At 42.5% G+C, this 13,884-nt stretch overlaps 1 pseudogene; it reads right to left on the bottom strand.

Annotated features, from left to right (window-relative positions):
* Positions 1-762: 762 nt before the first annotated feature.
* LOC127186419 (PRAME family member 18-like) lies at positions 763-2,079 on the bottom strand (annotated as a pseudogene).
* Positions 2,080-13,884: the final 11,805 nt, after the last annotated feature.

The following is a 13,884-nucleotide window of genomic DNA, read 5'->3' on the forward strand; positions in this document are numbered from 1 at the left end:
CTTGTTGGTGTCTGCTCATCTCATTGTCTCCTGAGGCCTAGCACTATCAGGTGGGATGGTCTGGTTAAATACCACACCTCTACAACTCCTCATCCTCACTCTGTAGACAAGGAACTAGAGCTTCACATCATGACAGAAATGTTCTGGCAACAACATCTTGGCACGTATTCAACAGAGTTCATCACTGTCCTTGCTATCTGGGAAAACCAATATCCCTGATTTAAGTGCCCCACGCTAGAAACTGATACCCACTCCACTCTCACCCAATTCCAATCTCCTAAGTACCAACTAGGCTTCAAATCATCCTTCATTCCAGGGAGAACTAGAGGCTGGCAGAGACATCAACAAAGGAACAGCTGATTTCTATTCACAGAGATCTGTGTAGAGAACTCCACTAAGACCAGTAGGTGTGGGTCTTCCCCAGGCCAAGGACCTCTGATATGTTCTGTTCCCTTCCATGCTTTTGGACAGGATCTCAAAGAGGAATACCCAAAGATCACTCACTGCCTCTGACCTACCTGTTCAGTTGACATAATTGCAGCACAGCTCTCTATGCATCTACTGAAGCTCAAACTCTCCTAAATAATGGGGAACTGAACCAAGTGAACTCAGAAAAGAAGGAAACACTCCAATCCTAGATAGTGTAATTAATCATTGACTATAGAATCCATTGTGGCTGGCATACTTCCGGTGCCCACTAATGCTCAAAGTAAAGTGAAAGGTTTGCTGATGTAGTAGAAATAGAACACCATCATTTCTTACCTGAACAACTGTTTCATGTGGTCAGTGGAAAGGTAGATGCCATTCATGTAGAGATGCTGGAGACAGTTGGGTTTGGAGAACTGAGCAATGAACTTGGAGACACACTTCTCTGTGTCTGCAAATGTATTTACAATCCTGCTCAAATTCAAGTAAATTTCACATAAATGGAATTTTTGGAGATTTCTCATCCGGCCAAGGCAAGGTGCAAATTGACCCAAGAAGGACAACACCTAGCTTGTAAATAGTTCCAGTTCCTCAATGTAGTGTGACTTGAAAATGTCCAAGACATCCCTGATGATTTCAACAGGGAAGGCACATATCTGCATCTTCAGACAGCACAGCTGCAGAGAGACCTTTCTCTGCTGGGCCCACTGTAACAAGCACCTTTGGTGTTCTTCCAGCTGGAAGTAGAGGCAGAGGTCAGTGACCACCTTCAAATGCCACCTCTGGGCATATCTTCGAATGCACTTTGCTACCGGCTTCTTTTCAGTGACAATCTCTGCTGAACTGGTTCCATTCTCTCTTCCAGCCCATACATCCCAGAAATCCTGCTGCACATTCCTTAAGTCGAGCACTTGAAGCTTGTACCTTCTGTGAGGATAAAAGGTTAAATTTCATAACGTAAAGCAGGAACTAATATGGAGGCAGCTTGTACCTCGCTTTCCTAATGTCAGTTCTAATATAGCACCCCACACCAGCCAGGCAAGGACTCTTTGCCTGATCTACATCTGGAGACATGTTCTGCTTCCCTCCATTCAGTGTCTGTTAACTTCTCTCTTGAATATGTAATGTGTGTGGACTTATCTCTTATACATCAAGTGTCTGTGGTAGAAATGTAGGAAGGGTCTGAGCTGTACTCCATTTCTGACTGTCATTTATGTCAGTTCTCAAGTTGAGTAGTAGTTCCAGAGACCTCCAAGCCAAGGACATCACAATCTTCTCTCCAGTTTGACCCCATTCCCCCAGACATCACCTGTGTCTTACCACTAGCCCAGTGATTTCCCTTCTAGCCTCCTTGGGCCTTGCTTACCTAGGATGAGCCTTCTGCATCAGCAGAATGTCTATGCCATCCAGCACAGCTTGCAAGGTCTCCACTTCAGGAGTCTTCATTAGTATCCCCACAGGGAGGCAGGGAAAGGGCCAGGCTGCCACCATTGCCTTCAATATCTTTGTGTGTCTGCCATCGAAGGACTGCTTGAATGGTGGTGGGAAGAGCTCAATGGGCAGATTCTCCAGAGCAGAGATGGCCAAGGCATCATTCCTCAGGAGCTACTGCATGACCTGCTGCACAAGAGTGGAAGGGATGTGAATGCTCATCCTGATAGATTTTCTGTCAGAGGGACCTGTTGAAGTGTTGAGGAGACATAGTTTCAGGCTAAGTTCTGGAAATTACTATTTGTCACACATCATAGGAACTAAAGGGCTAGAGTCCATTCTCTGGCAAGAATGGAGAACTGAGACTTTCAAATCATCTAATCTGGTGGTCTCAGTGTCAAACTTCCATTACTCTCATCATATTGACTCTCTTATAAGCTACCGCATAGACACAAAATAATCATTGTCTTACCAGATACCCATTCCTGTTCCTCTGAATCTCATGCTTAGTCAGAAGGGTTATTCAGAAATACACAGTTTGACCAGACTCTTGTTGTTACAGGAAAAGACATTGAACAACCTTCCAGACCCTCAAGAATGTACACTGTGAGATGACATGTCTATCACACACTCATCATGCTTTGTCCTTTCAGTAGATTCATCCTGGGAAGGACCAAGGAGAATATGTGAGACACCTGTCAGCATGCACCACTTACTGTGCCCTTGGAGCACAGTGAAGGGGCACTGGGCTTCATTTTATTAATTTGAGGAATGCTGTAAAAGCTCCACAAATTCATAGCCACCTGGCTACACACACAGACCATGCCTGAAATGCAAACCTCAGGGAGATATGCAACTTTCCCCTAAGCAACTGAAAACCATGCTGTGAAATGAAAGCACCTATAAAATGTGAGTCTTGGATGAGAATCTAAGTGTCCAGAGGCTGTAAGGAGGAGGAGGATTCCCCATGTTGAATTGTGGACCAGAGAAAGAAAAGAAATGAACAAAAATCTCATCAATATTCTTAAGTTTTTGTTATATTTTTACATATGATATTGCCTGTAAAGGAGTCTTGAGTGGAATTGACTATCCTTTCAACCATGAATAGCTATAATTAAATACCCCATGCTTGTGCCAACTCTGAATATTCCTTTGTGAAGAGGAGCACTCAAATTTTATTTTTTTTCCTACATTGACTTGCTACTGCAGGTGCTTTAAAGTACTGCATATATGCCAAACAAGCTAGCACGAACCTATAATCCCAGATCTTTGGAGCAATAATCGAGAGAGTTCCAGGTCAGTCTAATCTATATGTTCATTTCAGGCAGGTCCAGGATAGAGGAAATCAAGTAGAATAATATTTATATGTGAAATGAGCACAGTAATGGATGCTTGTAATCTCAATACTCTGGGAGGCAGAGAAGGTGAATCTTTGTGAGTTCAGGCTGTCCTGGTCTACAAAGTGAGTCCGGGATAGCCAAGCTAATACAGAGAAACCCTGTTTTAAAAAACAGAAGGGAGTTGGATATGTTGGTACATGCTTTTATATCCAGCACTCAGGGAGGCAGAGGCAGGTGGACATCTGTGAGTTTAAAGACATCCTGGTCTACAAACTGAGTCCAAGACAGGCAAAGTTACATAGAGAAATCCTATATAAAACCCCCAACTTTACCCCACAGAAAAGATTTTAAATGTCTTCCTTGAAATTGTACAGTGGGTTTTGTTCCAACTACTCGAGTGTCCTAATGTGTAGTTCCATCCCCAGGCCATCTATTTAATTTTGTTTAATTCAATGTAGAGATAAGTTTCCTACCTGAAGCCACATCTTTATGGAATGTAATCTTTTATGTTCAAGAAATTAATTTGAGTTTCCAGGTATGGCTTCTGTGTGCTATCTGGCACCTATTTTGCATAATGATAGATAGATAGATAGATAGATAGATAGATAGATAGATAGATAGATAGATAATTGAGACAACATTCCTCAAATAGATAAAGCTGAAGCAACCCCATTCTTCCTGTCTTGGTTCTATGATCATCAATCTGTGATATGTGGCTTTTGTGAAATACTACCCGCCAACACAGTTTGTAGGCTACAATTAAGAGAAATTTTCCATTTATACAACTGCAAAATCAAACTCTTTGAAACATAATTTAATATATTGCAAAGGAATTAAATTGAAAAGAAGATCCTAAGTGAATTTCTAGAATGATCCCAGAAACCTGGACAGAGCCAGAAGATCTAGAGTTCAAGGCCAGCCTTGTTTAGTTGAGTTCCTGTCTCTAAAAACTCAAGAGAACAATGACAATAACATGTACATTCCCATGTAATGACCATTTATCATTAAAATAAAATTATACCAAATAAATAATTCTAAATTAGAAATAGTTTAAGTGTAGCTTGATGGTGATAAGGCTAGCCCAACATGCAAGAAGCCTCCTGATGGAGGTAGTGACTTACCTGGTATTAACACTGGCCTAGGAATCCTATACCCAACAATGTCAGACAGCAACTCCAGGCTCAGGGAATCTGATTGATCTTCTGCTAAAAGTCCTCTGTATCTTTCATATACCTCTTCCTTGCCCCACCACATTTAGCTCAACCTGTCTTCCATAAGCTCCTATCTGATTGGTCCAATGAATCTCCACCCACTTAATCCTATAAAATATTGATTTTTCCTACAGAAGGTTGATTGAAATAAAAAACCACTAAGCTAGAATGTTCAAACTCTGCTGAGTGGGCTTCACACACCTTTGGTACCAGTACTTGGGAAGCAGAGGCAGGCACCTGGATGTGACTACAAGACCAGCCAGATCTGCAGAGCTACTTCCAGGACAGCCAGATCTATAAAGAGAAACACTTTCTGGGCTCATGTAGATTTCCAAGAGAAGAAAGGGAATTTTATTCAGAGTACACAAACCAGTTCTGGCTTGATTGGCCCTTCTGTTCATTTGTTCATCACACAGCTTTGTCATCCAATTTGAAGTAACATATAAGACTAGGTTTTCTTTTTAAACAAAAAGTATAGTTTTATTGTTTGGTATTTAAAAAAACATATTTAACAGAATTGAAATGTTAAGCCGGACCCAGTGGTACACAGCTGTAAACCTAGCATACGTGTTGCAGAGGAAGGAGGATCTCTGTGAGTTTGAGGCAAGCCTAGTTTATAAAGAGAGTCCAGCACAGACAACGATACACAGAAAAAATGTTTTTGAAAAACAAAACACACAGAGGGCGGGGGAGGGAGAGAGTTGCAATGTTTTAAGAAAGGTTAAGGGCAGTTACAGTTCAAACTTGTTTTCTTTTTTATTTTATTTTTTCGTGGCATGGTTTCTCTGTATAGCCTTGGCTGTCCTGGACACCCATTGTAGAACAAGCTGGCCTCAAACTCACAGTGATCCCCCAGCCTCTGCCTCCCAAGTGCTTGGATTAAAGAAGCCTGCCACCATCACCCGCCTCAAAACTGTTTTCTAAATCTCTATGAGTTGGAATAAATGGATCTAAGATAATATATCTGAACAGGGTGGTGGTAGCCCAAGTCTTTAGTCCTAAAAGACACAGGCAGGTCTCTCTATAGGTTGCTTTCTAATCCTACTGTTACAAAGAATTAGGGTGTGCTGGTCCCCACCTTTAATCCCAACACTTTGGATGCACTTGTCTTTAATCCAAGGTTAACTCCTGTGCACAGATAGGTCTTGGATTAAAGATGTGTGTTTGGGCTCGACTATGCCAAACAAAAATGAGGACCACCCCCAAAAACCCTACATTTAAAAATTGTCTTAGATATTCACATTATCTCATTTAGAACCACCCGGTTCAAAGATAAATAAATATAGAGATTTTTTTGGTTGGTTGATTGGTTTTGCTTTTTTTTTTTTTTTTGAGGAAGCAGAGTTAATTAGTTAGTTTGAGAGGGTGTTTGCTTTCTTTTGTTTCTTGAGACCAAGATTCTCTATAAATCTGGCTATCCTACAACTAGCTCTCTAGACAAGGCTGGCCTCCAACTCACAGAGATCTGTTTCAATTACAGCTGTCCTCTCAATATCTATATGCAATTTTTTTTTAATTTAGAAAAGAAAGAGCCCAGCAAGGGGTGCACACTTTAAATCCCAGCACCAAGTAGTCTCTAAGGAGATGAGGCAAAATAGGGAAGGAGACTTTGCCCCACTCCACAGGGATGCCATCCCCTCTGACCTGCTGTGAGTCACATTAAAGGACTAGGGCACATGAAGAGTGGGAGTTCTCTGTGGCCACCTTGCAAGGAGACCAGGTGGTGGGGTCTCCTATTCTCTGCTGGTAGACAGGAATAAGACTGTTGGGTGGTGTTAGCACATGATCTCCTGCCATAGGAGTTGGGCCATGGGAAGTGCCCATGTTAGCCAACATATGACACACTGTTCTGGAAGTATAAGGAGCTATCCTGTGGTCCCACTGTGCCCTTCTCACTCGGATAGCAGCTCTGAAGTTGGTATATTGTAAATAATGCCAACTCCAACTACCAAGAAGAGTTAATTAAGAGGTAAATATGTCTGAGATGTCTTTGACTTTATTTTTTCTGAGTTCCCATTTTACTTCTATGTGGAGTACACTTGCTGAAGGGTCCTGCAGTCAGTCCACACAGAGCCATGGTCCCATCAAGCAATTTTTATCTCTTAAGAAGAAACTGAAGATGAAGAAAATGACATGATGCACATTTCTTCTCTTTGTTTCTGGTAGTAAAGGGGAAAAGACACCTAAGGATGGCCTCAAGGAAGGCCACACCAACAGGCAACTGTCACTACTGCAGGGTGAGGATACAGGTAACAGCTGGGCTTCATGCATGCCTTCAATGCCACCATTCAGGAGGCAGAGGAAGGTGGACCTCTGAGTTCAAGGTCAGTCTAGGCTATAAATCAAGTTTCAGCATACACAAGGTTACATAGCCCTGTCTGGAGCCACAACAGCAAGAAAAACAACAAGCATGACGATCTCTTCCTTAGGCTGAGAATGACTTTTTCAGCTCTCAGAGGCCTTTATTTGAAGGTGGACAGCAAGAAGGCTGGAGCACTGAAGAATAAAGCCCCACAGAGATGTGGCTTACAAGTTGGGCCTGGTGATGCATGGTAGCATACACAGTACCCAGGAAGACCAGACTGAAAGATAATGAATTTAGGGCAGCCTGGAGTGTGGAAAGCTATTTAAACAGAAAAAGAAAATAAAAAAGAAACCAGAAGCAAAAGAAGAGAAAGATCTCCTGCCAGTTTGCTCTTTTTTGTTATGAACTGAGTGGTTCAGCCATCTTTGATGGACACCCAGCACCCCTTTGACTGAACACTCTGAAGTTCAATTCCCTGCCATCCTACAAAAGCTTCTTCCTAAGAGAGCAGATCCCCTTGATCACAGTGGATTCACTGTTCCTTGCACATAACCAGCTGGGCAGCCACATACAGGTGGCAGGTGCCCAGCCTGGGAGAAGGATGGAATGTCAGTCTGTCTCCATCATATGTAATGCAGGAGTCCCACAGCTTCAGCTGCTGATGAAACTGCACAGTGTCTTTCCTTCACCAAAGACAGAGGACTCTCATGACTTTGAACATGGAAACCAGCTAAATAGGGCAGTGACTGTGGAAGACACCTCACAGCAACCTCTCAGGTGCCAGGCTATGGGTGTTCCTTTGAAAGTGTCGTTTTTGGAAATCTTCTCCCACCAATATATCATGGATTAACATTTACAAGTTCATAATAGTGTCTCTGTCTCCCAGTTATCACTTAGAAATGAACAATTGTCTTTCTAATCTAAGACACCTGTCCCCTCATCCCATGGGAAACACAGTCGCTGTGATCTAAACCTGCAGAACAAAAATTTCCTTCCAATACATTAAACACAGTGAGAAGTAAGGTGCTCTGGGTCCCCTTGATGAGAACCCAGTCTCTATACTGGCAGATCTTGCACAGCCTTAGAATTGTGCTGACTGAGGTGATGATAAAGAAAGAGACCAGAGACACAAGGAGAGAAAAGCTGGTAACTAGTGAGCAGTGTCCTCTGTGGGAGACACACATAGTACAGTTACTTTATGCAGCTGAGGTGGGGGTACCTAACTTTGGAAGAGGTCTCAGTGGGGACAGTCTCAAGCTTCTGTAATTAGGGGAACAAAGCAACAGTTGTTTCTTTCTGCACAGAGTTAGCATCCATTTGTCTGAGGCCTTGAGGAGCTTGATATATCCTAGCTCATGTTAGCATGTCCACTAAGCACTTCATCCACAGACCACACTAGACTTCTGGTTTTCAATATCAGAAGCAACCTTCCCCCATTTTCTTCCAACAGAGACAAGGTCTGCTCTGAGCTCAGGACACACAGAGTAAAATATTATTGCTGTATTCCCATAGGAAAAGAGACTCTTGTGCTGTCTTTTGGCCTATTTTATTCAGCTCAGGAATAATAGTTAAGGAAATGTCTGTATGAGGACTCCACCCATGTTGTCACAGCACTCCAGGCAGAAGGAACAATAACTGCATAGACTGGCTCAGACTGGCTGAGTGGAGCAGAAGCTCCTTTAGGACAGGCATGGAGATGTCATTATCAGAAATATTGACCTTGATGAGCTGGAATCATTGACTCAGGGCAGGCAAGAGGGAATGAAATGAGGGTCTCCCATGCCACACAGCTCCATGCCTAGAGTTTCTAGGATATCTGTGAGTCTCTCCAGGAGAGCTCCAAGTGGATCAACTCATACAGCAGAGAGCACTGCAGCCCTCAGCCTTGGAGGTTTGAGTTCACAGAAGTCCAGGTACTGGGACAGGTGATCCAACTATGAATGTGAGAGCTCACAGTGAATGACAGATAAGTCTTCAGGAGGGCCTTCAGGAACCTAAGGAGAGAATAAGAGATGAGATCTAGCAAATGGTGCTATAGAGGGTTGTTGGTGGGACCGACATTTAGACAGATCACATTTGTCCTAAAGTCAGTCTATCCAAATGAACATCATGTCCAGGAAGCTGCGTTTTGTTGAGTGCACACACAATTCAACATCTTTCTAGTCTGAGGACTGTGGGTGCCACTGTCGGCCTCTTCTCCAGCCCAGTAGTGCAGCTCCTTGTCCATTGTCAAGCAGAAAAGCACAGCATTTCCCACCTCAGGGTCACATGGTACAAGGGAAAAAAAAACGACTTCCCTAAACATGATTCAGCAGCATTGTAAGTGAAGATCCCTGGGACGCTTCCTGAAAGCTGTTCCTCAATAGAGCCATGTCCTTTCCCAGAGTCTTCACCTGCCCTTACCCTCATCCTCAGTGGTGATCATTTTCACTGAATGAAGTGCACTGCACTCAGCTCCTCTGCTCTGACAGCTGCAGGAATGTGGGTGGGGCCTGGACTCTGACTGTTATTTGTTTTCAGCACAATGATCCTGAGTGTCGTGGAAACAATGACAAGAAACCTAGAGAGCTACTCTCCCCCACACGGAGACCTCCCAGTGCCACATCTCTGACAGGCAGAGTTTGGAAAATCTGTATCCAGAGAAAGAACTTAGACTAGAGTGATTGACAGGAACACATTCAGTGTTCCCACACAAACACTGAGTTATTTTGGGGGGGTTATATACTTAGTTTTTTAAGTTTTTAAGATGAAGCCTCTTGTATACCTAAGAGTGAGCAGGAATTCATCATGGGCCCAAGCCTTGGTTTGAAATCTCAGCAATCCTCCAGCTTCTAACTGCCATAGGGTGAGATCCTACGATTGACTGAATTTTATTCCTATATGATAAACATAGTTCTGAGAGTGAGTCACTTGGTCTTTTAGGCCTGTTCCTCATGGTTAGTCTGAAATATAAATCTGAGAATGTCATTGTCAAGGTACCTTCAGTTTGATCTCCACTATGAAAGTTTTGCTGAGATTTTGAGCTGAGCTGGATTTTGAGCAGACCGCTTGGGCCTACTACACAGAAGACTGATGCAGTAGGATGGTGTGACCTCAGTTGACACTGTTTTCCCAGCATGCAGCAAGCACTGTGTTCCATTGCCAGTGCTGCTTTTCCCAGCGTGGTGGGCTCAGCTGGAAGCCTAGAACTGAAGAGGAAGGTGGTGAGGGTCATAAAGGGATCAGCTCAGCTCACTGGCCACAGAAGGTATGAATGAACAAAGGTAGCTGATTTAGGGAATGGACACACATGTGCAATAAGAAGAGCCAGGAATAGGAGGATTGCAATAAGTTTGGCTTAGCCTGGGATAAATGATGAAGTTGAAGTTCTGTCCCAGCCAACCAACAACTGAGAACAGTGGCCCAGTGTCAAGAGCAGCTGGACATTGAATCCTGGAGAAGTAGTCAGTGCTGTGCCCCAAGCTGTCACTTCCCTCACGTCAGCAGGAGAGCCTCTGGCAAGCACCTCCCATACAAGGTTCAGCTTTGTCTCACCTAGGTACAATCAGTGCCAGAAACTAAATATTTACAATGTAAAGAAAAATACACAAATTGAAAAACATTTTAGCATTGAAAAGCCTGGCAGAAGAAAGATACATTTTTTCCTCCTCTGTTGCTCCTACTGTTTGTTTTGCTTTTTTTTGGTTTTGACACAAAGTTCCATGTACTAAGGAATGAATCCCAGCTGACCTTGCATATCTTTCCATCTGTCTCTGAACGGTGATGTATTGCAGGTGTGTGCTCCTCAGCCCCATTTGTGGGATTCTGAGAACTATGTGGTCTTCATACATGAAAAGCACTCTACCAACTGTTGCACTCCCAGAGCTCTTTCTCAAGGGACTGGACCTGGGTACTGCCACATAAGGACTCTGTAATGAACTCACACTAGGAACAGAGAACAAGGAGTCATGTCTCTGGATCATTCTATGGACTTAACTAGCTATTTTGTCTATTAATGTGATATGCTTTTCAAGCGTATAATTTTACTTTTTTTTGAGACCAGGTTTCTCTGTGTAGCCTTGGCTCTCCTGGCACTCACTCTGTAAACCAGTTTTGCCTCAAACTCGCAGAGATCTCACTACCCCTGCTTCCTGGGTGTTGCGATTAAAGGCCTGTATCATCAAGCCCAGCTCAGTCCTTCTTAATTTATCGTTGGTAGGCAGGTACAGGCCATTAATTTCAGCATTCAGTAGGCACAGGCAGAGAACTCTTTGTGAATCCAAGGACAGCCTGGTCTAGGAAGGGAGATGCAGGACAGCCAAGGATGCACAGAAAGACCATATTTGGAAGCAAAATAAAACAAACAAACAAATAATAAGGGAAGGTGGGGAGAAAGAGAAAGAAAAAATAAACAGAAGAACTACACGCAAATTCCTTTTACAAAGCTTGCATCAAAGTAATAGCAAAACCAGGTAAAAAAAAATTTAAGAATACCAGAAAATAATATTTCAAGATTTTAGATGAATATGGATGCCAAACTCTTTATTATAATACTTGAAGCAGAACTCAGGCATGTACAAAGATTATCCACTATGAAAGGTTGGCTTTATCACTGAAATGCAGGGGTGACTCAACATGTGGAGACCAATAATTTAAAACCATGCACAACTCATAATTGGACTTAATGACAAAAAGTCACATAATCATATCAATAGAAAACAGAAATAACTTTTTTATTTCGTTTTTCATTTTCGATGAAAACTATAAGCTGCCTTAATGAGGAGCCTAAGCTTTCAGGTTATAGGTGGTACTTTCTAAGCTAACACTTTGCTCAACCATGTTCATAGCAGCCTTATTCATAATAGCCAGAACATGGAAACAGCCTAAGTGTCCCTCAGTAGAAGAGTGGATAAAGAAACTGTGGTACATATACACTATGGAATACTACTCAGCTATTAAAAACAAGGAATTCCCGAAATTTGTGGATAAATGGATTGAGCTAGAAATGATCATAATGAGTGAGTTAACCCAGAAGCAGAAAGAATCAAATGGTATATACTCACTTATATCTGCATACTACCCCAAGGGGCATGTCCCACAAAAGCCTTCACTTACCAGGAAACTGGGACAGAGGGGAAGGCATCCTATTGGGACTCTAAATGAGAGACGCATGGGAGAATAGCAAAATAAAAGGATACAGAGGGTCCTAGATCGTTTTTTTCAATACAGGGTTTCTGTTGCACTCCTGGCTGTCTTGGACTTGCTTTGTAATTCCGTCTAGGCTTGGCCTTACAGAGATCTACCTGCCTCTGGCTCCCTAGTCCTGGGAATAAAGGCTTTAGCTACTGGACTTGGCTCAGAAATAATCATTTAACAAGCCCCAGATTCCTAGAAAAATTGGGGGACAGGGAACATATTTCAACAAAATAAAAGCTATATAAGTGAAACCCTATATCACCTTAAATGGGGAGAAAATTGAAGCAATTCCAGTGAATTCAGGAAAGAGACAGAGATGTCCACTACCATCACTCCTTTTCGATACTGTGCCTGACGTATTAGCTAAATCAATGGGACAAAGAAGGCCAAATAGAAAAATGAGTTAAATTATCCCTAAATGCACATGTTTTAGTGATTTATTTTTATTTCATTTTATGTATATGAACGTTTGCCTATATTTGTGTAGTCTAAGATACCATTCTAAAGTATATAGCCTATTGCCTTTGCCCTTGGCTGCATCCAGAACATGAAAGTAATGTGTCTGATGGAGATATCACACACTTTGGACACAGGACTGTGAGGAATCAAGCTGGAACTGACCTGTAGAATGTATGTCCGAATGTGCTATGCTAGTTGCTATGGAGAAAACAACAAAAACCCTACCTGGTTGAGAAACCTATGAACCACTGTAGCAGGACAAGACATGTCAAGATAGACCCAAGGGTGCAAAAGGATGTTCATATCTCAGGGGTGACCTACAGCTACCTAATTGAATTTGTCTAGAAACATATGCAAATACCTATGGCTGTCAATTTTTCCTAAGCCAGTATAAGTTCTAATTGCATTCAAAGTACCACCCTTGTATCCAAGGTAAGTGTAGCTCTCACCCCAAAACAAAATGGGTTTTAATTTCTTTGTTCATTTGGTGTAGCTTCATCATAAATACACAACTCATCAAAATGTAGAAGTAACAATGGGAGGCCCAACCAAATTAGTACATCTAGAAATGAACCCCTATATGTAATGCTAAGGGAACATGGAGGAAGATGGGACAGAAAAATTGTAAGATCCAGAGAACCCCAATTTCCAACCGGTGATCATGATATATATATCAGACAGCTGTAACCAACTGTAACAACAACAGGATCACCTAGACAAGATCTGCACAAAGAAAACACCAGCTGACATTCCAAAGTAGGTGGGAAAATCTCACAAGGCCCCAGCCAGGATAAAGTACTATAGGGCTTTTTGCATTGTTGCTGTCTAGATTCTTTAATTCTTTATATATTTTGAAAATTATCCCTCTGTTAGATGTAGACTTGAAAAAAATATTTCTCTCCGCTCTGTAGGCCATCGTTTTGTCTTGTTGATGTGTCTTTTTGCTGGCAGAAGCTTTTCAGACTCATTCATTCCCATTCATATGTCAGTCTTAGTGCCTCACTGCCACCATTTGCTGTTTCTGCTTAGAGTTTTCTCCTGTACCATGTGTTCAAGCCCAGTCGCCACTTTCTCCTCTGAAGGTTCAGTGAATCTTGTTTTATATTGAGATCTTTGGTCCATTTGGATTTTCATAATGTGTTGTAATAAATAAAGGTGGCACAAAAATTGTGAGAGAGGCTAAGCAATGACTGCTCCAGTTTGAGACCCATGTCACAAGAAGAAGCTGACACTGCCTGGAGAACCAGAAACCAGAGGTCAGATGGCCCAGAGACCTAGGATAGAGCTAAGAATAATTAGGGTTTTTCCTTGCCATGGGCTCTATTGCCGGAGCTTTGATCACTTCCCCCTTGTGGGGTGCATTACCAGGCCACAGAGGAAGAGGACGCAGAATTCCTGGGGAGACTTGGCAGGTTGGGGTCAGTTGATATATGAGAAGGACTCATCCTCTCAGAGGACTTGGGGAGGAGCACAGGAGGCAGCTAAGTGTGAGAAAGGGTAGTATCAGAAGGAGACAATGGAGGGGCTATGATTGGGC

This window comes from Acomys russatus, unplaced genomic scaffold (genome assembly GCF_903995435.1).
Source record: "Acomys russatus unplaced genomic scaffold, mAcoRus1.1, whole genome shotgun sequence".
NCBI classification, from domain to species: Eukaryota; Metazoa; Chordata; class Mammalia; order Rodentia; family Muridae; genus Acomys; species Acomys russatus.